Raw genomic sequence first — 19,757 nt, 5'->3', positions numbered from 1 at the left:
GATGTCTCATCACGCTCTGTCCGACTCGTTGGTTGAACGGTCAGCGTACTTGCCTACGTTTCAGAGAGTCCCGGGTTCAGTTCCCGGCCGCGTCAGGAATTTTAACCTTAATTGGTTAATTCCAATGGCACGCGAGATGGGTGTATGTGTTGTCTTCATCATCATTGCATCCTCATCACGACGCGCAGGTCGCCTACGGGAGTCAGATAGAAAGACCTGCACCTGGCGTGCCGAACCCTTCCTGGGATATCCCGGCACTAAAAGCCAGACGACATTTCATTTAATCACGCTCTAGGGAAGTGGATTTCCAGATGTATGGATAAGGATTGTCGAAGACTCCTTTATTTCACAGTTTTCGAACTGATTACTAAATCTTTTAATGTTTGAGTATCCTCGTATATTGAGAGCTCGGAGAGTTATTCAGATAGGGTATGTTGATTACATGCATATAAATGACTAAATAATTATAATTATGGAGAACGAGAAAAATTTAAACAAAATTTAATTTAACGAATTGCTGAAAATAACAAAATAATGACTCAAAATTGAAAAAAATGACTAAAAATTACTTAACAAATATACATTTCTGTCATCAGAATTTATGTATAAGTTAGCAATGTGTATGATGCATCAGTTAAAATATGACGTCATCAAAATGCGAGCTAAGTAGCTTAAAGTAGTTCACAGTCTAGCCACGTGAAAGTCACATTCGCGAATTCATTATTTTAATTTTATTTATTTATTTATTATTATTTTATTTTATTATCTCCATGAGCGCCTCACAGACTGGTCCAGCAGCTTCATCAGATCAAGGTAATCTTTCAAACTCTTTCGGTATAAATTTAAATGTATTTCATACATCACTGCACGTAATGCTGGAGGCCATGTGCGTGTAAGGTTATAAATCTGGATCCCATGAATTCTTCGTCACGTTAATGCATTTCATCTTCCACGCCAAGGAGCAGGAAATGTCAAGTGATCACAAATTCAGAGAAAAATGAGGCGTACGCTCAGATAGGCTCAATTCATCACGAGATCGATCGAGATGGAGCATCTTCGTGGTCACTCTCTGTAATGTATGCAGCACTGACGGTTGTCAAACAAGCTAACGGACAGTCCATCATCAACAAGGCATCTGACGTATCTCTACAGCGGACGAACGAATTGATATTAATTGAATCTTCTCACCTTTAACATAGCGGTGATGCTTTTTAACTTCTGCTCCATAGTATGTGTTTAAATTGAAGTATCTGAATAGTTTCTGCTTAAAAATGACTTGCTCTACAATTAGAGCCGCATTTTTGTGTGAGGAGTAAGTGAAAGGCAAGGGATTATATAATAGATCCGAAGTCATATAATAAATCTCAACTGAAGAAATCTGTATTGTCTGTAATCATCTGTCATTACGTAGTATCTGAAAGTAAATCCATAGATTTTGTAGTCTCCGTTTACTTTGTTTCCATCGAGATTTATGCCCAACACGTTGGCTTAATGGTCAGCGTACTGGCTTTCGGTTCAGAGGGTCCCGGGTTCGATTCCCGGCCTGGTCGGGGAATATAACCTTAATTGGTTAATTCCAGTGGTTCGGGGGCTGGGTATTTTTTGTGGCGTATTCAGCATTAGAAATCATCCTAGGTAGGGCCCTCACCTTTACAGACATGCAGGTCGCCTAATACGCCGTCTACGAGAAAAAGACCCGCACCAGGCCTTGAGATTTATACAGAAGATAAAATGTATGGAGGGATATGAATGCGAACAGGAAGGCGTAATAGGATAAATACAATAACTGGTCAGCGTTGGAAGAAGGAGCAATAGAAAAGGAGACAAAGTCGAACTTGACAAAACAAAAGAACAAGAGCAATCCCCACATCGTCTTCAAATAGATAGACGCTCTCTTCGTCAGTATGAGTTCTATGGGGTGCGGACTGGCACCGAAAATACGTATATTTATAAGACTGACGCGAAATTGAGACTTGTTAATGAACAGGAGATTTACCCATCACTGGAAATGCTGGAAACCATCATTTCGAAGTACAATTGGTTGTTGTTACATGTCTGCGCGAGCGCAACTCTCGAGTACGTAGTCGTGTCACTATGTGTGATGGAGGTAGTTGTGGTGGTGATTATTGTTTTAAGAGGAAGTAGAAATGCAATCAACCTCTATTTAACACTAATCAGAGGAAAAAGATGGAAGGGATCCAAAACCCCGAAAAATGAAAGTGTCGGCCAAAGAAAGACAAGGGCCATGAAGGGCGTAAAAACGAAAAATTCCCTAAGCCTCGATACCTAATACCATCGGGGTCGGAAAAGAACAAGAGTTGATCACGGGAGGATAGATGAAATGAGGAACCTGGCATAAGTAAGTGGATGCAATGCTAGGACTCAGCTTTGTGGTCGCCACCCCACGCTCCCAAGTTCAGGTCCCCTGGAGCCCCTATTAGTCGCCTCTTACGACCGGCAGGAGATACCGTGGGTGTTATCCTACCGCTTCTACCAACAGGGGGTTACGTGTGAGGGAGTAAGAGGAGCAGATTTGTTTAGTGACCAGTTGAATACAACACAAAATGGTGCTCATGATAAAAGAGCGCGTGTTCATTACCGAATGTTATGCCAAGCACGATTCATGGAAAACCTATGCGGAAGTGTTTGTACAAGAGCTTAAGACTAGAAGTGTTCTGGCAAAACCTCCAAAGAAGTCTGCAATGAAAAACTTAGTAGCAGAATGGCGTGAAGTAGGCTCTGTAGCGAATAAAAACAGTAACTATCCGAAAGAGTTCGAGCACCGGAAAACATTGAAAGCCTGGAACGAAGTCTCAACGCCGTTTATCTGTGCAACAGGGAATTAAGAAATCGACGTGTGGAAACATTAACAGAAAGGACCTGCATCTGTATCCTCACAAATTTACCGCTGTGCGTGCCTTAAAGCGTGCAGACGAACCTTCGCGTGTTGAGTTCTGTCAGTGATTTCAGAATGAAGTGGAGTGAGGACTTTGGGATCTTCATTTCTTTTTTACATTTTCAGATGAGGCAATATCCAGCTTCTTTTGTGATGTTCATTAACAAAGGTCTTATTATAAATATTTCCCACGCCAGTTATATTTTGCCCACCCTGATATCCATTGCTGCAAATGACGAACTCATTTTAGCTACCCAGCTTCAGCAGGGAGACGGGCTTCAACGCTCATTCAGTGGCCATCTTGGCCGATCTTTAGACTTGGTGAAAAACAAGTAGAAAGCTGAAATGAGTCCATTGGGGCCTACTCTGTAACTCATGGAGGATTAAACAGGAGCGGTATGTCGGCAGAAAGAAGCAAAGGAGGCCATCCATACATACGTATTGTCCAAGAAAGGAGCTTACCAATAGGTTTGAATTCCGGGTCTACTAATTTTTAAATCTAATTGTAACGATATTTTTAAATGCTATTGACTTTAAGTCCCACTAACTACTTTTTCAGTTTCGGAGACACCAAGGTTCCGGAATTTAGTCCCACAGGAGTTCTTTTACGTGCCAGTGAATCCACCGACACGAGGCTGACGTATTTGAGTACCTTCAAATACCATCGGACTGAGTCAGGATCGAACCTGCCAAGTTGGCGTTAGAAGGGCATTGTCGCCAACGTCTGAGCCACTCAGCCAGGCGAATCTCGATGTGGCGATCACACCGGCTGCACTAAATTTCGCGAGGAAAGTTAGGAAGAGAAATGTGTTCGATTCACTCTCTCGGCTAGTTTAAAAGTAGGCCTATTTTATCGTTTACTTTCCCCAAACACACATTAACACTTTTCAATTCCAGGAAATACTGTGATAATACAGGACATGACACACATCTCATGATAACCTTTCTAATCGAAATCGAGATCGTTGAGTAGCGTTATCGCTGCCATATACCAATAACGGCCGCGTTGCCAACTCCGGCCAGTGCAAGTGGGTGGGACCTATCAGATTAAATGTTGAAGCTCTGTGGTCGGATTCCAGGTTGAACTGGGGATCGGTGACTATGACCACGATATAAATAATCACTTAAAACAAGAATGCCTTCCATCAGTAGAGGTGTTGTCGGCTAATATGGTAGATATCACTCACCCACTCATTCTTTTATTTCCAAACCATACATTTTATTTTAATACTCAGTTCCCGATTGTAAGAAACAACATCATCTCCGTAACAAAGTCAGCTACACCCTTGAACAACAAATCAGAAAAATAAATCAACGTTACACGTGGCAATTTTGCAACAATATAAACTAACCCCATAGCACTACAGCCCTTGAAGGGCCTTGGTCCACCAAGCGACCGCTGCTCAGCCCGAAGGCCTGCAGATTACGAGGTGTCGTGTGGTCAGCACGACGAACCCTATCGGCCAATATTCTTGGCTTTCTAGACCAGGGCCGCTATCTCACCGTCAGATAGCTCCTCAATTGTAATCACATAGGCTGAGTGGACCTCGAACCAGTTCTGAGATCCAGGTAAAAGTCCCTGACCTGGCCGGGAATCGAACCCGGGGACCCCGGGTAAGAGACAGGCACGCTACCCCTACACCATGCGGCCGGCACAACAATATAAAGATCTATAATAAATACTAGTAATAGATAGATAAAGAATGGGTGAGCCCTGCCAAGGCAGGGTTCCACACGTAGGTCTGTGAAGACCCTTTGTGTCCCTTAAACGGGTTTGCCTAGTCCAGCCCTAGTGCTCCTATAAAGGGTACTAGTGTCCGGATGTTGGCATTCCTGATGTCTTCCAGGCTCACAAAATGTGAGCCAAGGTATCGATGTCTAGTGCTTGCAAGACCCTCGCACTGACACACCACATGCGCGGAGGTCCCTTCCTCCCTACCGCATCTTCTACACATCGGATCCTGACTGATTTTCATGATGTGTAGGTGTCTCTGTAAGGTATTGTATCCTGTCAACAGTCCAACTACCATTCGAATTCTGGCCCTATTCAAATTTATCAGGACCTTTATATAACTTTGGCTAGGTCCTTTGATAAGTTCACGTGCCTGCCTTGCTATGGTTAGCCTCTTCCAAATGTCTAAGTGAGACTGGTTTGTCCACTGGGGTATTATCAGTTTCACGCTTCAGAGTGACACTCCTAGGAAGGGCTCTGGTCCTATGAAAGGACTTATACTAGTAATAATAATAATAATAATAATAATAATAATAATAATACAGAGCTAGTTGGCTGCGGGGCTCGGGCTGTGAAACTATTAGCTTGCATTCGGAATCACACTATTGGCAGCTCCAGGATGGTTTTTCTATGGTTTCACGTGTTCATGCCAGTGCAAATGGGGCAAATGCTGGGGCTGTACCCGGATTAAGACCACAGTCGCTTCCTTCCCAGTTCTAGCCCTGCCCTATCCCATTGTAGCCATAAGACCTGTCAGAAATGGTGCCTCATAAAATCCATAATAATAATAGGGCAGGGCCTCAGGGCTGGAGGAGGTAGTCACAAGGATAATTAAAGTTTCCAAATACTCAACCATTTCCCAAGTCTCTTTCTTATTTTTTCTCAATTAATAACAAATACACTGGTGGAAAAGGTGTCAAAACACCCAGAAGCGGGTTTGCTAGATTAACGAACGTTGGTAGGCGTGTTCATACATCTGAATGATGACGTTGATTCAAATTTCCCGCAAATCGCATTAGCGTGACGCTAGTTGCGGCCCTATGACGTTGCACATCAGGTTTGCTTTAACTACGGGTTGTGGTGTGCGAGAGCGCTAGAGTAGAACCGCGGTATCCCCTGCCTGTCGTAAGAGGCGACTAAAAGGAGTCCCAGGGTCTCTGAACTTTGGAGTGTGGGTTGGCGACCACGGGGCCCTTAGCTGAGTCCTGGCATTCCTTCCACTTACTTGTGCCAGGCTCCTCACTTTCATCTATCCTATCAGACCTCCCTTGGTCAACTCTTGTTCTTTTCCGACCCCGACGCTATTAGGTTTGTGAGGGCTAGGGAGTCTTTCATTTCACGCCCTTCGTGGCCCTTGTCTTCCTTTGGCCGATATCTTCATTTTTCGAAGTGTCGGACCCTTTCCATTTTTCTCTCTGATTAGTGTTATATAGAGGATGGTTGCCCAGTTGTACTTCCTCTTAAAACAATAATCACCACCACCACCACCACTAGAGTAGAACGCAGCCCGGAAGGCGGTTTCGTTGCGCAGAGAGAGACAGAAGTATGAGGTGCGGTGATGCCAATGTAGCTACTCATAACAGCATGTATGTGTAAACATTTTTTCATCCAGTTATATCTTTAATTCCGAAGCGATGACCTATAATTTTTTCGGGCTTAAACGTTTCCTAAAAGTACAAATTAATTTTTAACATCAAACCCCGCGAAAGTGTTGAGGAAAATTTTCGAGATATTAAGGAAGGTAAATATAAGGTGAGAGAAATTAAAGGTGAAGGGCAGAGAGCATAACAACATGAATGTGTAAACATTTCTTCATCCAGTTATATCTTGAATTCCAAAGCAATGACCTATATGTTTTGTGGGCTTAAACGTTTTCTAAAAGTCCAAATTAATTTTAATATCAAACCCCGCGAAGGTGTTGAGGAAAATTTTCGAGATATTAAAGAAAGTAAAAATAAGGTGAGAGAAATTAAAGACGAATGGCAGACAGAATAACAACACGAATGTGTAAATATTTTTTCATCCAGTTATATCTTGAATTCCAAAGCGATGACCTATATGTTTTGTGGGCTTAAACGTTTCGTGAAAGTCCAAATTAATTTTAACATCAAACCCCGCGAAACTGTTGAGGAAAAGTTTCGAGATATGAAGGAAGGTAAGTTTATGGTCCAGTTTCAATGCCGTAGGATATTCACCATTTTTATACATATCAAATATTGTTGTACGCAGAACATTTTTTATTGAAATCATCGAGGACCGTCACTGGCTTCTTCCTCTAAGGGTTCTTCTCTGGCGACCTGAACACCGCATTATTTTTATTTCCGAAGCTTGTTTTATCCTCTGTAGTGTTTGCAGGCCGATACCACATGCGAGTGATGTCTTCTTTTGAAGCGTGGCAACATGGCGTTCCTCACCTTCTCCGCCTATGAACGCCTGCTGCTGCATGCTTACCAAATGCAAATACACTTTAAATACTATTTCCCTCGCCTGTCGACGGAATACTTCTCTTTTTGCTCTTCCTGGATCTATCGTACACATGCAAATAGTTCCCTAAATTCGTTGATTATGATATTTACAAATAAAACTCTAAACATTCACTCGTGACCCACACAAACAGGCACCTCTTACTGAAATAATTATATTGGCTCAGCGGAAAACACGTCATGCTACAAAGCGCGCGAATGTTACTGGGCAACCCTCTTCAAACCGCCTTCCGGGCTGCGTTCTACTCTAGTTACCTGTGAGATTGGACGGAGTGACTATGAGTGGGTCAAGAATGCCTTTACGACGAAGAAGAGGCCAGTATCAACAGCTCGCTGCGGTTTCACGAGGCCGTATAATAGGGCTACGCGAAGGTGGATTTTCCTTCCGTACTATTGCAGAACGACTTGGCAGGAATGTCTCCACGGACTCCGGACGTCCCCGTGGCACCACCGAGAGGGAGGACCGCCGTATTCGGCGTATGGTTGTGGCGCAGCGGACTGTGTCTGCAGCAGCGATTCGAGCGGCAGTTGGCACGGCAGTGGCCCATTTTGAACTGTTCGAAATAGGTTACTTGAAGGACAGCTCCGAGCCAGACGCCCTGCGGGGTGCATTCCACTTACCCCAATGCACTGTCGTCTGCGACTTCAGTGGTGTCAAGCAAAAGCTCATTGAAGGATTGAGTGAAAGACCGTTGTGTTTTCCGATTAAAGCCGGTTCTGCATTGGTGCCAGCGATGGCCGTGTGTTGGTTAGGAGGAGGCCAGCTGAACGCCTACATTCCACCTGTCTGCAGCGTCGACACACTGGACCCACACCGGGAGTTCTGGTGAGAGGAGCAATTTCCTATGACAGCAGGAGCATTCTCGCGGTTTTCTCACACACCCTGCCTGCAGATGTGTACGTCCATCTGGTGATTCGACCTGCCATTCATGAACAGCTCTTTTTTTCTTTTTCTTTTTTGCTATTTGCTTGACGTCGCACCGACACGGATAGGTGTTATGGGGACGATGGGACAGGAAAGGCCTAGGAATGGGAAGGAAGCGGCTGTACCCTTAATTAAGGTACAGCCCCAGCATTTGCCTGGTGAGAAAATGGAAAACTACGGAAAACCATCTTCAGGGCTGCCGATAGTGGGATTCGAACCCACTATCTCCTGGATGGGAGCTCATAGCTGCGCGCCCCTAACCACATGGCCAACTCTCCCGGTGAACAGCATTCCCAGAGGTGTTTTCCAACAGGATAATGCACGCCCCCATGCCGCTGTTGTAACCCAACGTGCTCTACAGAGATTCAACATGTTGCCTTGGCCTGCTCGATCCTCGATCTGTCCCTAATCGAGCACGTATGGGACATTATTGGACGACAACTCCAGCGTCATCCACAACCGGCATTAACCGTCCCTGTGTTGGCCGACCAAGTGCAACAGGCATGGAACCCCACCTCACAAGATGATACCTGGCACCTGTACGACACAATGCATGCACGTTTGCATGCCTGTATTCAACAGTCAGGCGATTATATTTGCGATGGATTTTCTCGCGCTGATATTAACCTGTAGTCTTGTATCTTTAATTAATTAAAGATGTTACCTCGACAAATACATTGCGAAAATTTTCGTATTCTATACTCCTTATTTGATGGTGTTTGGATATTTGTTTCTGTCAGTGTATAACAACTCATAAGAAATAAGAAATAAATACAATGAACTGAAGTAAAACAAAAGGTAACAATAAAGCTAATTAAAATTTGGGGAGCACTTTTCTCGCAATTAACTACAGTAAGTTACAAGATAAACCTAGTACACAGCAATGAAAGGTTGGTAAAACATAGGGCGAACACAGAGTGTGGGCTTCCACACCCCATTTTACATACAGTGAGTCAACGTGAAACTCATACACCCATGTAACTTGTATGTGTTTATGAATAGAAATGTGGGCAATAATTTGTACTCGCATTTTATCTGTGGAACAATAAAGGTATGTCTTGAATTATTAAGTCATCACAGGTTAGTTAGCGTATCCCTTAATTTAGCATGATATAACAGATTCTTTGTCTATATGGTGCTGGGGCACGTCAAAATGAAACTCATACAGTCCTATACGGGCAAATAAGAGGGCAGTACAAATGCTCTATGTTTGTGTTTCTACACCACATTCAGTTTGTTATGGAGAGTTGTGAAGTACAGACAAATTCCGGTGCTATCATGGGGCGTCAAAGAGGACAATCTTCGAAAGAATAAAGAACTGATGATTTTTCATCCTAAGAGAGGAAAACCACTTCGAGAAATTGGTAAACTTCTAAGCAGGAGACATGCAACTGTACAGTGCATTATAAATATATATAAAAGTACACGCAGCATTGAAAATAAAGACAAAGTGAGTGGGAGAAAAAGTTTCAACCTCAGGGAGGAATATTGGATAGTAAGGCAAGTGAAGAAAAATCCATCGATTAGCGCTTCGAGACTGGCTATGATGGCTGAGGAACATAGTTTGACAGTTCATCATATCATCAGGAATATATTATGCCATTCTGCTGTTCAAATATGCCGTTTTCCGCGCCCTTATACGATAATTAGCGCCCAAGTTAGCGCACGTTTATCCTCCCCGGGATACGAGTCGTGTGCTGTTCATTCCATGGGTCAAACTCTCATTGTGCGTACTTGTTGCACCGAGACATATTTTAGCCTGCGGGCGAAAGCGCTCTTAGTCAGGTGCGAGAGGGACGAAACTAGCCACACCGATATCTAAATCACAAGCATGGCTCTCAAGCCTGGAAAAATATAATTTCTTCGCTCTTTTCCCGCGAAAACACCATAAGACTTCAAGTGTTTCAGAAAAATTCATTGCAGAAATCAGGTAATACTTGACGGATTTCTAAGAGTCAAAGCTCATAATGATCGGCAGAATTTACGCAGATTTATCACACCAAGAAGTGATGTATGTAATAGAAATGTAACCAAGTACGCAGCAAACAAATACTCTAACAGGTGTTTGCCAGATGGTGAAAACGGATGGCGGGAACAAATTCGCAAGCTTCCTAAGTTCAAGCCCCTCCCACACGAAGCCGCCAAAGGACGCTATGGAAATTATGTCGAAACGCACGAAGCTACGGTAATGAGAATCGATCAGTGAAAACTGGAATGAACGAGCTTTAGTTTGGTATCAAAATTAATGGTGGAATGTGCCGACCAGCGGAATGATTTTTCAGAAGGGGGTGGAGTTTACCCTCTCCACTAGGTCTAACACGGTTTCGCTATTTAAGGTGACCGCTTTAGAATAGTCACGGTACTTAGATATTTTCAATTGCAGTATGACGTTGTGTATGTTGTGAGTGACTCTCCAACAAGTCTTTGTTATAGAGTGTGTGAAATTCAGTGGCTATTTGTTGGTGTCTCCAAGTTTCATAATAATGATAATAATATCAACATTGATATAATTGTACGTAAATGTGTGGAGGTATTCGTACTTTTCGAGGACGTGACGGTGATTTTTCATGTGACGTGTGGAACTATGGAATAAACTATATGGGAGCGATTAATGTGTAACTTAAACGCTGGTAGGCGGCACCTCAGTAGAACTCAGTATACGAGTTTAGTAAGGTCGGTAAAATCGTGGAGAAGCTTTGCTAGCTGTATGGCACTAAATGGTAAATTGAGAGACGAACAAGCGGCTCACTGATAGTGAATTCCAAAAGGGCAGTATCAGCTAATAAAACCCAAGTGCAATAGTTAACTCTGTATCCCATAGAAACTAGTGTGAAATAGGCCGAGTTGAAACCATACTTGTCATGACATTGCCAGGTAAACAGTGAAATGAAATTCAGATCGTCTGTCACGTAGGGCTTAAATTGCTGATAATGGATCCGAAAGACGAATGGGGGAGAGTGATGGGCTACAGGGACATTACCATCGTTTGATCAGGGAACTCGGGCCCATGAGTTTGATCTGATCGTATAGCAGTATAACGTGCCACAAATTAATACAGTTATACCAATTAAAATCCCCTCATTTGTGTGTTATGTACCAGCGACGTCGTCATCCGTAGGAGCATATCTAGGTGCACAGGTGGGCATCTATTCGACGCATAGTAGACTTAAAGACCGTCTCAGCACGAACGTGACCGAAGTCATCATGAGAGCAACCTATCTACTGTACCTGTCCAAGGCTTCAGTACATAAATAAGTTATCGTGGCTCATAAGTATAACATTAGAATGGGGCACCTCCGATGAGCTTCGAACTCAGCCCGGTTATCGAAGCCTCACCTTCCCATACTAGAATAATTCGCTAGCTGAGTCGGTATTGCATTATCGGGCTGACTGGACCGTCCGATGGGGCGTTGATCTTCTAATAATTTTATAGCAGGGGACTATTAATTATGAGAGGAATACTAATTCATTACCAATGAGAAGAGACACAATATCTTGTATAACAATTTTACTATACTAGTGAAACACATCTTATTAACATGGATATGCCATACAAAACCCTTTGCATATGGTATTTAAGGTCATCTTGACGTTTAAGTGTTCGGTAGTCTTTCTCTACACTTCATTATACGTTCAATTATTCAAACTTAAGATGCGTTCCCTCTTGAACTATTTACACTATCTCCGACTTAGAGAGGCGCTTCCTCTCTAATTATTTCACTCTACACTTACACTTATCATTTTACACACGTATTTAATCAGTATGGACATACCCTGCTGTAATTCTGTTTACCTGCCGAGAATTAATATATTCAAATTATATCAAGCTATGATATGAGTCTGCAAAAATCGGATGAACTGAAATAAGCATATATTTATCTGTGTACACTCCCAATCCCTTGAAAGTCGCATCACAACACTTCCCTAAATTAGTCACTGCCGAATAGGCAATATAATCAACACGCTCATTTCATTAGGATTTCCATCAATACACATATCAGGACATTATTTACACAACGTTGCTACCTGTGGACAAGCATAGAGCGACTCGAACACCAGACATCATAGACGGAGTATCATATCACTTCCTGCAAGAAATGGACAAGAACAAATACGTTTCACACACACACGATGAATTACAGATGGCACAAGCCACCCGCTGTTGGTAACAGTGAGCATAAACTTTCACTGTCTCCTGGAATGAACCCAGGATCTTCTGAGACGGGCTATATCTAAGCTGGAATTCCCTACACGCCGTAAATAATTAAGGAAACAAATTGGAGGGCTCCTTCTGTTAACGCTCATTTGGAATCTATGCGACGTTGGCACTATTCAAATTAACACACGTAATCGCTGTGCCGAGAGGAAAGATACCAGCCACTTGTATTTGTTCCCTTTTACGGAAGAAAACACTTTTACTTCCCCTTTTAAAGGGGCTCATAAATCTCCCAGTTGTTGGCTGCCCGTGACACACTTCCAACATCGGCCACGGAGCCCTCTCACACAACTGTTTCACGGCAAATTATCTCGCTTCTTTTCTTTCTGGCCACAATGGCATCATATTAAACATCGGCTCTATGTCCGGCCGTAACCAACATATTCATATCGCGGTATACGCTTCTCGCCAAATAATAAAAAAATTCCAAGGGAACTTCACATTCTTACTTCACAGTATCCATTAAAGCTACAACCTGCCTGGCCACCCTGTTCTTCCTCTCGATACCCCGAATACAATGCTACTTATTGATGAACTCCTGCCACACGGGTCCAAATTACCTCACGCACTCGCGAGCTAAATAATTCGACGAAATATACCCCACAGTCTCCATCCGTTATTTCAGGTGCATTAATTACTAATTAGGAGGAATCTCTATCAGGTGAAGTGCACAAGAAAATGAATTACTGAAAAATCTTGATGAGTCATATATGCTACGGAAAGATGATAACTGGAGACATTTTTACAGAATATTTAAGCCCTCTTTACTTGACAGCGCTTCACACTTTATTAATAAGGTCCTTATAATTACGTCATGCATTACCAAAGCCTTATATTAATGGAAGTAAAATATGGTTATTCCCAAACCATGACGACTGTATTTCATAAAAACAAAAAAATGAAATTATTATTAACCCTCTGAAATAGCATATTGGCGATCTACATTATTACTTTACTTTATATTTACAACAGGAAACGACTTTCAAAGCTACTTAATATTTTGGAAATATACTCAGCCTTTCTGGATACCACGAACACAGCTTTACAGGAGGGCACACCATGAATTTACTCGGAATCCATTACGTCTTCAGCGCTATGAAGTTCTTTGGTGAACAGCTGGCAAGTCACGAACATGATGGCTTGATTTCGTACGACGTTCCAGACGTTCTCTGCTACACCAGGTGAAACTTCGGCAGACAGCTAGATGTCTCGTTCTCTCTGCTACACAGGCAAAATTCAGGAATACAGCTGGATGTCCCGTTCCCTCCGACGTTCTTGTAGACTCCTTATGTAAATGAGGGGGATATTATCTCATGTGACTGCGTTAGTTTGTCACACATCACAATTTAAATTCATGGTTGGACCTGCTCAATAGCACAAGCATTCCAACCCAATGCCGGTAATGTCTCTGAAGCCCGACACTGTTCCCTTCTCACCTACTTATCCTTTTTATAGAAGCAGACAGCTATTCTAGGCCCTGAATACCCACTGGTTCACCTAAAACGTCACTGGTTAGGCCACTACTAGGTTAAAATTCTCGTGTCACACGACAGTACTTCAGGCATACTCTATTTCACTTGGTCATGCGTAAGTCAAGCTCTCTACTGCGTTAGAGATTTATATAACGTGACACTGCCCTTAATTATGCCGACAATGAACCGTTCGTTCCCTTTCTTTGTATTTCTCATTTATATCGAGTACACACACTCCACGCACTTAGTTAGATACGTGCCTATTTATGTTAATTGAGCCGTCACAGTTTAGGCATATATGAGGCTCGATGCACGACCTCTTCTACACACGGACATCGGTCAATACGATTTCGTACCGTTCCTACTATATCAATTAGCGGCACACTGTACGCGCAAATATCTCACTCAGATTGTGATTATTTCCACATATATTCACAGACATTAATAAATCACTGCATTACACTGCTGAGATTACAGGATGATTTCTTCATAAACGACTCACACATGAACTGAACTGGTGGTGTCTGCCTCTCAGCTTCTTCCTATATAGGCGAGATGCCCTGGTACTAGCAGTGGGGGAAAATCACAACCCCTTCTCAAAAGGTGCTCCGGTAATACGCAACGTAGAGTGACGAACAGGATATCAAATTGCAGCTCATGTATTCCCATTTTCACTGAATGAATGTTATTGAAGTAGCTTCGTAGATTCTCAAGCAATCTTAAGAGCGTCCTTTTGTCTCTGTCAGTGAATGATGACGAGCACTAGGGGAATCCTTCAGTTCACTGCCACGGTTGGGGTCCAACATCTGGTAACCATTAAAACGAGCCCTTGTTACGGCGTAGTTACCTCTCTGTCAGTTAAGTAGAGCACTTCTCGGTCTCATAATTATGCGTAAAATTCCCTGATTCGAATGAATGTTTGCACTTGATAATCCATTGAGTATCTTACGATTTATAAAAATTAACAGGGGAAAAACAATTGAACTCGATGAGTTGGCAGTGGTGAATGAAGGAGGGAAATAGGGTATAATGTTAGTTTTCACGTTGGACATACTCTCTGGGCTCGGCTAGTGACCTAGATTCTCTGCCAAGTGATAACGCGTCTCTTTTCATCTCGCTCGCGGTTGGAGTGAGAAAAATTCGAGTGCAAGCGCTCTTGCACCGCGTTGCTGCTAATTACCAGCAACTAGAGTTGAGTCGCGCGACTCTGGATACTGCAAATCGTATCCCGGAGCGGGTGAAAAAATTCTAACTTGGGCAGTTTTTATCGTAGAATGACGCGGAAAACGGCATATTTCATCTCCTGGGTATCATGACATACCATAGGTGACGTTGTGAACGGTCACACTACGATCGAACTACGAACTCTATGCTGCTGTTGACGCTGCCGTAATATCCCACTAAAGATCTATGCCGTGCCTGCCGGGAGAGAGATGTTGGACTGTACCAGATAAGTGTTAAGTAAAATTCTGAAGTATTAGAGAGTTCCAGTTTCAGTTCAATAGAAATATGTAAATTGCATGCAAATGATGTAGATAGTAGATTAGGATTTGCAATTTCAGAGGGATGAAATAGTTGCCTAGTAGGAGTATATAAATTTCTTCACGGCTGTATTGCCGTCCTTTATTCCATTTGCACGGGATATAATTGCATGATATTATTAAGGCCCCTTAGTGAAATAAAATGTGGAGCAGCGTAATTGAGTAAAGGGGATTTGAATTCATATAAAATTCACTCCAGTTTAACATTAGCTATATTCTGTATGAATCTTCAGAAACATTCTGAAAATTCTATGTCTGCTCCACATCAGATAGATACCCACCTATGTAAATTAAGGACATATATGAGCATCAAGAAGACGATATGACAGTGGGTGTGATTATAAATGAGTTACACGAAAATCGCGAGTGTTGATGTATATTTGTCCCCATTCGATAGAACAGCTTCTTTTGTGACTTACATGTATGGCCGAGTCGAGGGAGTTAAAAATCGAACTCTGTGTAGGAGACTGTGATGAGTCTGTGATTTGAGGATGTACGAATATTGCCCAGCAATTTGAATAGCACCACGATGAGTAACTCCGTGTGATGAATATAAAGAGGGCTAGAGTAGAGCCGATTCGCATTAATGATATTAGTGACACAGTCAAAATAAATGAAAGTGCATGAATAGCAGAAGTATTGATTGCAAGTGTTTATATTTTTGGCTGACAGGTCGTTTACCTGGAAGGCCATTCATGGGCCGAAGGCGAGAGTGAGACAGAGAGAGAGAGAGAAGCTACTGCTGTTGTGCTTTAAAGGGGTCGTTTATGTTCGCATTTTTCCAAGACAGCTTTACTTGTAATAACTTGTAAAACATCAACGTTGGGAGTAGGCCTGCAGACATCTTAGATGAGCGATTCCCACCTCTCTTTGCATGAATCTTACCGCTCAGGGTTTTCAGCTGAGATGTTCACACCCACACTGTCAGAGGAACATGGATCGCTGCTAATCAGTAGCAGCGAAAGTCATACCCACTGCTACTTACTGCGGACAGACCCCAGTGCCCAGCAACTGCCATATGAGTGTGAGTCACACCCACTGCTACTTACTGCGGACAGACCACAGTGTCCAGCAACTGCCATATGAGTGTGAAGTGTCTATTTATCTGTCATTACTTTCAGGAGATTTATCATGTAATCTAAGGGTCATTGGCTCATTAATATGCATCGTTACAGGGAAACAACGTCGTTGGATGTCAATTGTACAGTAGTTTAAAGTAACATCCCGATGGAATTCGCATAATGTGCATATTTATTTACTCATGAGAGAATGGTATAGGGTTTTTTCTATTAAAAAATACTAATAGGTCGAGGCGAATTTCACGTACTTCAGAGTGTACTCATAAATAACTTGACCAAACCTCATTTAACATGACAGCGTAACGATGCTGCTTGTCCTTTGGTCGTGTACATTAATAGCTTGGGTTACGCAAGAAATACACGATATGCCTCCACCAAATAATTTGTGTATATAGGATGCGAGTCAAGTGATAAGTATTTAGGTAATTAAGTGGTCCGAGAAGGGACGCCTTCTCAAGTTTTTGCATATTTCTGAGCAGATGCGGTTATAGAAATAAGACTATATAGACATCCTAACCTCAAGAAATATTAGTGTTTGTTATTTGTGTGTTGAAGCGGTGGCACATCTGTACAAATATTTAAATATGTGCTTTATTAGTAATTAAATTGCCCTTATGGAAAAAGAATCAATTCATTTTTCTCATTGCATAGTTTGATAGTATTCCTTTCATTCTAAAGATTCCCCTACTGTAAAATATTAGGTTACTGCCCAGTCAGGACAGACTGCGACCCGTATGTCTCTATCGACTCAGCTAATGCCTTGTTACGCTAGTAGGAGAGGAAGGGTCTTTGGCGCCGGACTTGGTCGAAGGCCTCATCCAAGGTGTTCCAACTCAACGTTATGTTGCGGGACTATTATGATTTATTGATGCACTGATACCACGAAAAGGGTACAATAGCAACAAGAGAGCACATCCAGAAACTATTCGACTTATCCTAAGGAGAAGTAACAGACATGGACGAATAGCTAGGAAAAACAATTTGTTTGCAAGATTAATAGGAAGAAAAGGTTGAGCTTCGTTAAGGAGTGTATAGTAAAAGTTTTGACTTCTGAAAGACCGTTATTTTTTCAGATGGAAGCAAATACAATCCCTTAGGATCAGATGGAAAATTTAATGTCTGGAGGAAACCAAATGAGAACTTGAAACCTAGCAATCTACGTCCAAGTGTCGAACACGGTGGAGGTAGTGCAACTGTCTGGGGGTGCATGTTAGCTAGTGGACCAGGAGAGTTGACTATTATTGATGGGACCATGGATCAACATGTGTATCTAAATATACTGAACGAACATTTACGACCTAGTGCTGCAAATCTTGGATTACTTGATCGATTTAAGTATTACCAAGATAACGACCCGAAGTACAAAGCTCATAAAGTACGGATGTGGCAGCTGTATAACTGCCTAAAGGTATTTGAGACACATCCACACCTCCACAGACTTAAATGTGATAGAAAATATATGGCATTAGTTGGAAGTAGCCTAAAGAAAACACCATATTTCGAACAAAGATGGTCTGAAGATCGCTTTATGTGAAGAATGGAAGAAAATAGATCCATCCTATTGTGAAAAGTTGGTACAGTCTATGCCTAACCGTTTAAGAGCCGTGAAAAGTGCTGAAGGGTATCCTACAAAGTACTGACTGTTAAAAAGATTGTGTTATTAGAGATCGCTCACCAACTACTTGAAGGTGTATGAGTTTTACTTTGACCTGTTTCATGTATGTTTAAGAATAATGTATTAATTTTCTTTGTAAGTATAAGAAATAGGAGTTGATTTACTTCGTACCTTGGTAGAGAAATGTGTATTTGTTAAACCAGAACCAAGACTAAAATAAAGTAATTGTTATATTTTCTTTGACTCCAAATAAACAAGTTTTCCTCTAGTGTATGAGTTTCATTTTGTCTCACAGTAGGTAGGTGTTACAGTCTGGACTCTACTTCATTCACGTCACAGTTTTATATCTGACAGTGACAGGAAATTAACGTATAGGTCTACTTATTGACAATATTAGGTTTCATAAAATCTTACACGTTTTCTTATAATTCTACGTCAATTTTACAAATTTCTGTTTCATAATACTTTTGAACTGACCGGTAAAATCTGACAAATTTATCAAATGGCAGGCTATCTGCAGGGTTACGAAACAGATTTATATCATTATTGTTTACATAATTACACATTTTAAGCCCCTGGACGCAAAGAATAAAACTCAGTAAGCCCTGCGGGCCTGAAAACCATGTTTTAAAGCCCTAAAACCAACCCTTATTGAGATATTGGCACCACACTATCCCTGCTCTAGGAATCGGATAAAGAAATGAACTGCCGTAACCATGGCAACGTCAGCTCCAGGATTCTACACCAGCGAGATTATCTACAATATATCACAAAAACCTAACATGTTACAGACATAAGATTTGGTATTTGGAGTCTCCTTTAAAATAAAAGAACATAATTTTTTTCTTCAGAAAATGCACTTAAGGGGAGAGGGCGGGGGGATGAAAAGAAGTGAGGAAGGAGTTGAATTCTTGATATGTGGATACATACTGTATATCTCAGAAACTGAAGATATTACAGACGTAAAATTGATAAGCCCTACTTGGAATCTCTTTTAAAAATAAAACGAACACTTTTTTTGTAAAATCCCCTTAAGGGGGTGAAAGGAATTAAAAAGTGGGTGAATTTTTAAAATGAGTATTTTCTTCTTCTTCTATCGGTTTTCCCACGCCTGTGGGGTCGCGGGTGCGAACTGTATCGCACATGTGGATTTGACGCTGTTTCACGGTTGGATGCCCTTACTGACGCCAACCCTATGTGTAGGGATGTAATTACTATTGCGTATTCTTGTTGTGGTTGGTAGTGTGGTGTGTTGAGTGAATATGAAGAGGAGAGTGTTGGGACCAACACAAACAACCTGTCCTCAAGGCAGAAGAATTAATCACATGCGAAACTGGGCGAATTGGTCGTGCGGTTAGGAGCGCGCGGCTGTGAGCTTGCATGCGGGAGATAGTGGGTTCGAATCCCACTGTCGGCAGCCCGGAAGATGGTTTTCCGTGGTTTCCCATTTTCACACCAGGCAAATGCTGGCCCTGTACCTTAATTAAAGCCACGGCCGCTTCCTTCGACCTCCTAGGCCTTTACTATCCCATTATCGCCATAAGACCTATCTGTGTCGGTGCGACGTAAAGCAACTAGCAAAAAAATGTCTCCTTTAAAAATAAGGAAACAAGTACTTTTTGTTTCCTGAAAATCAATTTAAGCTGGAGATCGAAAATAAGTGAAGAAGGAGTTGAATTCCCTTTATCACGATAGTTACCAGTACTCAAAAAATTAGATGTTACAGACGTGAAAATTGGTATTTGGAATCTCTTGTAGAAATAAAGAAACCCTTTTTTTCCGACTTAAAGGAGGACTG

Source organism: Anabrus simplex, chromosome 5 (genome assembly GCF_040414725.1).
Source record: "Anabrus simplex isolate iqAnaSimp1 chromosome 5, ASM4041472v1, whole genome shotgun sequence".
Lineage (NCBI taxonomy): Eukaryota > Metazoa > Arthropoda > Insecta > Orthoptera > Tettigoniidae > Anabrus > Anabrus simplex.
The sequence above is the reverse complement of the archived record's forward strand: the minus strand, read 5'-3'. Positions refer to the sequence as shown.